Raw genomic sequence first — 9,808 nt, 5'->3', positions numbered from 1 at the left:
GGCTGTAAAAATGTATGGGGAAAAAAAGAACTTTTCCAATGAGTAAGCTAAAGCAAAGACTATCCCTCTGAAAATGACCAGTCAATCAAGTAATCCTTTTACACCAAAGCTCCTCATCATTGTACTACCACCACCATGTTTTAGGAAAAACCTTTTTTAAAAGAGCCACTACAAATATCAGTAAGCAATGACATTTTTCTTAGCCCATTAGTTGACAGGCCTCTGCAATGACAAGTCTCCTGTAAAGCATCAAGTTAGAATAAAGAATTAAGTTCACACTGCCCTCGGCAACATGCATTCAAGCAGCCATTTTCAACGAAAAGTCTATGTAAACATGCATACACGCGTGTTTCGGGCTCCCGCATTCAAAACACTCACATTCACGCGTAGCTATGCGAGATTCTATGACCCTTTTTGGCTCCGAGTACTGAACGCGCGGCTGTTGAACGCATGCTGAAACTTGTACCAGAATGAACTATGACCAGTCAGGGACTCGGATTCTCATGTGACGTCTGAAAAATTGATCAAGGAGGAGAAACTCTTAATCATGGTTCGTGCCTGGCCAGAATTCTTTTTTATATATCAGAATAGAGCTGTGAAGAAAAAGCCTGGAGCACGATTTGCGAGATTTGCACCGCTTTGACAGTTCGCCCCTAGCCTAGCGCACCGCATTCTTGAATGCGCAACTCATGCTCAGTGTGATTATAGTTTTATATTTCCAAACAGTTGGGATTTTTTGTCAAACAATGATATTTTCTTTCATTAAAAAAAATAATAATAATAATAAAAAATAAAAAAAACACCTTTCACCTTAAGCCATGGCCTGTAATTCTTTTTACACATTTGTTCCCTTGAATTTTCAAGTCACACAATTATCAGCAGTTGTACTTTTTACTAATAAATAACAAATAATAGAAAAAATGTATTTATTTTCTGTGGACAATGTATCAAATATTTGGGGAATAGTTGCTTTAAAAGTAAGGATCTTCTGTTATTTTAAAGTCCAAACAAAAGGAAGTCCCATTATAGAACAGGATGGAGGAAAAGGAAAGGTTGTTCGCACACCAACAGAGCAAGAGCCGTTGTTGTTCATTAAGAGCAAATGCTTTGGAGCAGACAGTGTTGAAATGTTGAAGACAGAAGAAGAAGGTGAGGTCAGCAAATGTCAGCCAGATGGCTTCCTGCATGAAGCACGGAACAAAACCCAAATGTGAATGTGAGCTGTGGAAAAGAACCAGAATGTATCAGCATGTTTGTGTTTTTGGCAGAACTATCCAAGATCTTGTGTAACATGGATGTGCTCAAGTTGTGATTTTTTTGCTTTTGTGCATCTGCAAATCACACCCTAAGTTACTTGTCATCTGGCGTCAGTTCTTCGGAGAGTCTCCATGTACCAGGGATTCCATCATTGACATATAATTCAGGAACCTTGGAATGTGTGTCCTCTCCAGCTGAATACATCCTTTAATGGTGGAAAATGTAGCAAAAAAATGCAACAAACTTATGTTCGTTGTTTACATGCAAGTCATGGGTGGGGGTTGTGCTTTTTGAAAGAACCCTCCATTGCATCTTTAGTAAAAAATCCAAACATGGATTCATCTAATACAGAACATGTGTCCAAGTCAATCTGATATCATTACGAAGGCAGGAATTGCTGAACCGTCATGTTTGTGCGATGCAGCTTAATCTCTATCAGCTCCTTGATAAACAAAAAAACTCTCAACTGAAAACTTGTCAGAGATTTTCCATCTCTTCCCTCAGTCACCATGATTAAATGAATAGAACTTTGAATGATCCCACAACGGGGAAATTGATTTAGTACCATAGCTCAAAAATAACCCATCCGATTATAAATAACAATAAATAAACACAGATATTAAAGAACACTAAACTACATGAACACAATTTTAGCTCTCTGATTTCCCGCTGTTCCCTGCAATCTGAGGCGTGTCCCACACTGTACAATTTTGTTTCGTGTAAGCTTTTATTGTGCAATACAACAATTACCCAACTGTTCTGGAAATGTGGTTTGTACATTAGAACCTTATGTTGTGAGCTAATGCCTGTTTGCGAGTCCCTTCACATCAATATCCTCTGAGAGAGCGGTTAGTTTCCTTCAAGGGCAGATTAACTACACAAATATGTGTGTGCGTGTAGGAGTAGTACATGTATTTTTATTTACCAGAGAGTAATAAACAAGTTGTTGCTGAGTGGATTTAGCAGACATGACTCTAAATAAACACAATTATGTAACTTATATGTACCTTACAGACCCACTACGATGAAAATTGATTTTGGTGTTTTTAACATGTTCTTATGGAATTTTTGCTCAAGTTGGAGGACATTAAGGTTTTGATGTCATGGACACATGACATCAAAATAATCTTAAAATTGTATTTATGACTACTTCTAATTAGACAAAATAATGTAGTTGGAAAACAATCGTATTTGTGACATAGGGCCACAAGCTCCCTCCTCTGCTCCATTCTGAAGCATTAACTTGCAGACAAATAGATCCATCTACGTCTTTGTTTTCCTCTTCTTAGCTGACATCTGGCTCAAAATTGTACGGCTGGATAGCTCTAATATTGCTTGCCATTGCTGTTGCACTGGTAGTGTTGGGTTGGCGGTGTGAGGAGCTATTAGCTAGTGGGAGAGAGTGTAAACAGAAAGCTCTCAGTTTATGGATGATAAGAAGCAGGGACAGGCTTACTCCATGCCAGAAGTTCTGCCTATAACTCGCGCAAATTTCGGATTAACTCCTGCCGCTCTGCAGAAACTACCGGTAATGTCCTAGAAAATGACACGGTTTTAATTTTGGCCAAAAACTGTAAAATCATATTTGAAAGACCACTGGGAACACTTTGAAGATCAAAAGATAAACAGAGTGGGACTTTAAAAACTCTATCTGAGAACCTAGTTTGGAGACAAGTTTTCCTATGCCTTTGTTGCATTCAGTACAGCTTTTTTTCATTAATTTTATTTAAATATACTCAATGTTGGATTTAGTTGTCATTTTTCAGCTCCGCCTCTTACTTTTCAGCTGCGACTCACCTACTGTAAGTAATTAGACATTGTCCTTTTCTCTTGGTGTGCTGTTAAACCTGTTTGCCTTATGCTGATGTTGTCACAAGAACAGTGGCAGGCAGGCAGCAGGCAAACATAGTCATGTGACAGAAGATCAGATCTAGATACACCGCTCGGTAAGGAAAGCAGAGTGGCACAAACACTTCATACTGAGTGAGCTCAGTGCAGAGTTTAAGTGGTTGATGAGGGAATGAGAGTCAGGTGGGATTGAAACTCTAGATGGTTTCCGCTGGTGACCTGACTTCTGACAGATGTCAAGTTGTATTGATTCCTCCCCCCACACTAACCTGCATTGGTTCTGTATCTGTCATAAAGCTGTGCTCGCAAAAGCCTTACTTAACTCATCTGGATTCCTCTTTTTACAGTCCTGCATCTATGGAGTAAGAAATTCCATCTCATCATATCCAACTTGGGTCTTGCTCTTACTCTTGAGGCGCAGTGTCGTTCAGAAATTATCACATTAGTGCAGAGTTTCAGTTTGGTAAAATGTACAGACATGGGTCCCACTGTGAAGTCACAGAGCTCAAACAAAGAGCAAAGAAGAGATACAATTTTCCTGGAAAGTTGAGTGACCTCTCCACTATGAAGCTTCATTCACCACATCCAGAACACTGTCACCACCCTTTTTTGTCTGGGCTGGTATGTCAGCAGTTCAGTCGCTGAGTAGTCATGATAATAATATTAATAAGGAATTAGATTTATCTGTGCTTTTCCAGACACTCAAAGCACTTAAAATGTCCATTATTCATTCAATCCTCATTCATACTTGGTGATGCGAAGCTACTGACGTAGCCACAGCAGACTCACTGACAGAGGCGTGGCTGCCAGTGAGTCTGCCTCTGACCATCACAGGGATATTCATAAGCATTCACACACCAGTAGAGCAACACTGGAGGCAGGGAGGGTGAAGTGTCTTGCCCAAGGACACGACACCGGTTGACTGTGGGGAGCGGGGATCGAGCCGCCGACCCTTCGATCATTGGTCGACCTGCTCAAACGCCTGAGGCACTGCCGCCCTAGTAGAGCCCACCCTGAAGCTACGTTCACACCGCCCTTTTTTCAAGAGGCCACTTCCAATGAAAAGTCTATGTAGACGCACGTAAATACACGTTTCAGAATTCCATGTTCAAGACTCCCGTGTTCATGCGTTTTTAGGACCCTTTTACGGGCTCTACTTACAAAACTCGTGTCCTCTGAACGTGTTGAAAGTCAAACCAGTTGAACTTTGGGAAAGAAAAATTCTGGAGCAAGATTTGCTACATTTGCAACACTTTGACATTTCACACCAAGCCTCTTCCAACTGTAGGTGGCAGAGATGTGCTAGTAAACAACAAAAAACGAAAAAGCTCCTCCCTGCTTTCTCAGTGTGAAGACCATGGACTAAATGTGCATTCACATTTAGTCACATGCCCAGTGTGCCAGTAGCTTAAGACTGGGAAACTGTGAGTTCAAAACCCATTAGAGACTCTTAAATTGGGACTCTATGCCTCCCTGTTTAGTACAAAACATCAAAAGTGGAAAGGGGGTTTTCCCAAGAACAACTGTTTGGTCAGAGGGAGGCGTCAGAGTGCAAAACAAACGTCACTCCGGTGTGTCAATCGACCTTCTCTGGCCACAAAAGAGCGATTTTTCACTCCGATCTGAAGAACGAAGCAGTGAGTTCTTTAAGGCATAATTTTTTTTTTGTCTTCTCGTCTCACTCAGTCAACTACTTGATGAAGTTTCTACATGTTTGATCTAGCAGTTATGTGAGGATGTTGCAATCAAAGTAATCTGCCTGCATTGGCATTTAGCTTATCTCAACGCCAATGCAAAAACTTTAAAGGATTTATTTGGTAGTCAAAAAGGCAGAGGTCAGCTGCAGAGATGTCAAACACATCCATGTATGCAAAGCTGCACATAGTCACAAGGGTTTAAAGTGTAAAATTAATATTAGTGATGCACGATATCGACTTTTCACAACCGATACCGGATATTTTCCTGCCTCTTGTGGCCGATACAGATTTTCAACCGATATTTTTTTTAAAACTAAAGAAAACAATATTAGTCCCTTTGGGGGTCCTGGCTCGTACCTGGGGTTGGGGTGGGGGATGCCCAGAACTCCTGGGTGGTGGTGAAGTGCTCGTCTGAAGAGCGCCCACAGGCCCCCTGCCATTTTGGGCCCTCCCAGCACGGCGGGGGAGCTGCTCTCCTGGTTGGGCTGGAGCTTGCACTCTCTGTCCCCCCATGCCTCCCTGCTCTCTGGCTTCGTGGGCCCCCGTGGTGGTCCTGCTGGCCCTGGCCTGGGTGGCGGATGTGATCGCCCGGAGGGCGGTTGTTCTCTATCTGCTACTGTGCGGGTGTTGGGGGGTTCTGGCTGCCGCTGCTGCTGTGGCGGGGGTTGTGGTGTGGGGATGGCTGGGCACTCTCCCACCTTCTTTTTACATTTCATCATCCATTTTAGAAGAACATCAACACTCACTTGAACACAGGTGTTAGCTCACCTTTGCACAAATAGTTTGCATGATCGAATGAAATATTTCACACTACGGTAGTTGGATTAAATGCATAAGTATGCGTGTGTGAACATTATTTGTATTGTGTACATTTTGACAGGTGAACATTTTTGGAGCCAAAAGGTATGTTTGTAACATTTGGGTGTGTGTGTGGACAGGCCCCGCCTTTATAGACTTGTAGTACATCTGAACCTCACTGTAATGAGTATAACCAGCCAGAAACTTGTTGCTTTATGCTGCTTCATGTTTTTACCCCCCCCCCCCCCCCTTCTTCTATAATCACCCACCTATCCCCCCCCCCTCTAAAATCCCTCTCTCTTCTTCCCTCCTTTCCTTTTCCATCCGGTCCAACATAAAATATTTTCAAATATGATTAAAATGAATAAAGTTTGGCCTAGATTACAAAAGGGGTTTATTTAGACGTACCTCTGGTTTGTCACAAGATTCGTAACCTCTGCTGTTAAAATAAAATATGTCCAACACAAGAGGCCTTTGGCTCTCATTTATATATATATATATATATATATATATATATATATATATATATATATATATATATATATATATATATTTTCATATATTTTCTTTTCTTTAAGGGTTAAAAAATAGTGTTTTTTTATAAAAAATATGGGTGGTTTCAAGTTCTGCTGTGGTTTCTGTCCAAGCTGTGGCTAATGAGTCACATCAGCAGTTCTATTCCACTATCTTTTATTTTTTTTATCACTGACAGAGATTAAGATCATGAAATGGCCCCTATAGCAAGATACTTCTTCTCTACAGTATACTGCTGCAACCTTTCTGACAGGAAGTAAAAATAAAAAGAAGTCCATGAAGCTACCAGACGTTGTGTTCCATGAGGAAGTCTGCCCGATTTTTGAGACGGTTTAAGACTTTTTCTCACTGATCAACAATAGCCAGCTTTTTATATTTCAACCACAGTCCATCCTTTAAATAATTTCAGGTCCTTTTTTTATTTCTGCACAGTGTTTCTGTTTAATTTAGCAGAAGTTGAAACTTTGACTAAAGAATGAAGTGCTTGACCTGCCAATGTTCCACTTTTATTTCTTTAGGTTTAACTCTGTCAGACGTTTTACGATAACTGAAGGATGCCGTTTGCTGCAGCGTTTGGGTTTGCTTATACTTTATCAGATTCATAGGTCAGTGACCTCATACAGATAAGGAAGTGTGTGACATCAATTACTAGTTTTTATTTGTTTTTGTTTTTTTGAAAGACTTTTAGATCCACATTTGCTGTCATCTTGGCTAAAAATAGATAGAGGGAAACTTCTCATGCTAAATTTTGGTCTTTAAAGTCCCGCTCCGATTAACTTTTGATATATTTTAAGAAGTATTCCTAGTGGTATTTATGATTATGCATATATATAAAATGTTCTAGCTCTGCCACTGCCTCCATCATGAGAAAAATGCAGCAAAAACATGCTGAAAGCACCATTTTCATTCGAACTGGTCTTTAAAAACAATTTGTGTAACATGTCACATTATAAACAATTTTCTGATTTTGATTTAATTGTAAAAAAAAAGAAGTAAATAACAGAAAGAAAGGATTTTTCTGTCAGGAAATTAACTTGATGTCACAAAAGACAGGTTTAAAAAACTCAGTGGGAAAACTTTTTTTTTTCTCTATTAAGGCTCCCATCAGTCATCAGGTTTTTTTTTTAAACTTCTTTTAAAAAAAGTTTTTATTAGTAGTTTCTTTCTGTTAATGGGCTCTTCTCAAAAAAGCAAACTCTCAACTTGTGAAGTACAACTAACAAATATAAACATCTGAAATGTGTTCTAGGGAGATATTTTAACTAATTTCCACTTCAACTTTCTCTGTTCCGAATTAAAACTATTTCACCCAAAATGGAAGCTTTCATCAAACAGTATATCTGTTTGGATCAACAGACAAATGGATACTTAATAACTAAAACCAACCTTTAAAAAAAAAAGTAATATTTAGATGATTTCTAATCAATTGTTCAATATTTTAGATGTTTTAACTCCATTTTATTAGATCACAAGCAAAATTAAACAGTGTTTATATAGCTGGAAACTGAAGAGTTCCCGGTGATCTAATGAAAATACTGAAAGGGTTAAAGAAAGAGCTACCCCAATGACTGAATTATAATTGAGGAAGCCGTCACTTAAAGCTGGATCTGAAACAGAAATAAAAAGAGATGTGGAGGTTTTTCAAAACTGTGTCACAACTGAATGACCAGGACGCTTCCATGGAAAGAGTCGAGCTAAAAGAGCAACGATCAATTCCAAATGACAGATATAGAAGAAAAGTGAAAATGCATAAATTTTCCATTTCTTTTTAATCAGAGAAAAACTTACTGTAGAAACAGAAAATGAACTATTAGAAATGTGAAGACCTGACCAAACCTCTGCCTTTCTTTGGAATCATCTGTCTATATCATTTCTAGTTAAGATGCAACAAAACAAAATACAATTTCAAACACAGCAATAGATAAAGTTGTCTGGTATATTTACTTTTTGAGAATAGCTAAAACAAGACACTAAGGCTACAATTACTAATTTAATTTAAGAAGGCTGATTTCAATTTCTGAGCTCAAATTTTTTTAGATTTTTGGTGCTTGCTTGATTTTGTAAGGAATTCATCAAATCTTTTCAAACGTGTGTAAAAAGTCTAGCACTTCAATAAATGTAACTAATGTCCCATTTTAAATGTTAAAATATGAGTAGTGCCTTTATCTGCCATCCTTCATTTTTATTAGCAATGCAAAACCAACCATCTGAAAATAATTGTACTTCCAATATTATTTAAAAATACCACCCTCCCTTAAAAAAAAGGAGTTATCCAGGCTTTCCCAGACACTCAAAGCGCTTACGATGTGTATCCATTATTCATTCACTCCTCATTCATACTTGGTGATGGGAAGCACACTAACCAGAGAGCAAACCCAGTGAAGCCACGCCCCTGTCAGTTTGCCCCAGGGCTGCTTCCCTGGGGCAAACTGACAGGGGCGTGGCTGCCAGTGACCACCTACGGCCCACCATCACCGAGACATTCACATGCATCCACGCGCCAGTGGAGCAACACTGGAGGCAGGGAGTGTGAAGTGTCTTGCCCTAAGACACAACAACAGTTGAGTTAAGTGGGGATCGAACTGCTGACCCTTCCATCATTGGTCGACCTGCTCAGCCACTGCCAACCGAAAAAAAGAAAGGAAATGTCACCTCGTTCTTTCAGTAAAATTGCTGTTTTAGATTTCTTTCCACAAGTGTACATTTAAAATTAAATAATTCAAAATTTCCTGGGAATTTATAACTTTTTGTGGAATTCCATGATTTAAGTATGAAACATACAGTATATCTATCCTTTTTAAAAACTTTATCATGGAAAAAATGATAGAACAAATAAAAGTCAAGTTCTTGAGATCAAATGATTTACCGATCCACATCGACAGAATTCACAGAATTCCACATTTCCACATAAAGTGCGTATATGCCATAGTGCTTTGAGCTAAGGACATTCTAGTCCGCAGGCTTTTATTCTCTGTGTCAACATCCAAATCCAGAGGATTGCCATTTTTTAAATAATTTTCTTTGCACTGATTTTTTTAGGCGGAAATTTTTACTACAGAGAAAAGATTTATAGCAAAAGAGAAAAAAAAAACGGGGCTTATTTGTGACAAGTTCCCTGCTCAGCTCTATTCTGATGCATCTACTTATAGATAAAAAGATAAATGTACGTCGTGATTACTTTGCCCGAGCTGACATCTGCCTGATGTTAGGAAGGCCTTTAAGGGGTTGTAAGCCAGCAGAAGGGGGCATAAACGGAGAGCTCTGAGCAACAGGGAGGGGAAGAGGGGGCGGCATTGCTCGGTCCCACCCACAACTAAGATGTGAATTTCTGATGAACTATTGCTGCTCTGCACAAACTATGACCTAGAAAACGACTTAGTTGCTTTGATTTTGGCTAAAAAAAAAACCCCGGCATAATCATAATTAAAAGATCACTGGGAACACTTTCACATAAGATTTAAAGATGATAGAAGTGGGTCTTTAAGAAGTTGGGCCACTCCCCTTTTAATATGCCCCCTTGTGGTTACTGGGTGAACTGACCCGGCTCCACTTACTTTGATTTCCACTCCAGGATTAAAGTGAAGTCTTAGCTGAAGTCTGTGTAGCCCCCTTATTGTTGATGTTAAACAGTGTAAAAATATAAAACAAAAAATGGTAGCAGAGAAAAAAAACAG

This window comes from Oryzias latipes, chromosome 1 (assembly GCF_053564925.1).
Source record: "Oryzias latipes strain Hd-rR chromosome 1, Olatipes_Hd-rR_3.1".
Taxonomy (NCBI): Eukaryota; Metazoa; Chordata; class Actinopteri; order Beloniformes; family Adrianichthyidae; genus Oryzias; species Oryzias latipes.
This window is presented reverse-complemented; position numbering follows the sequence as displayed.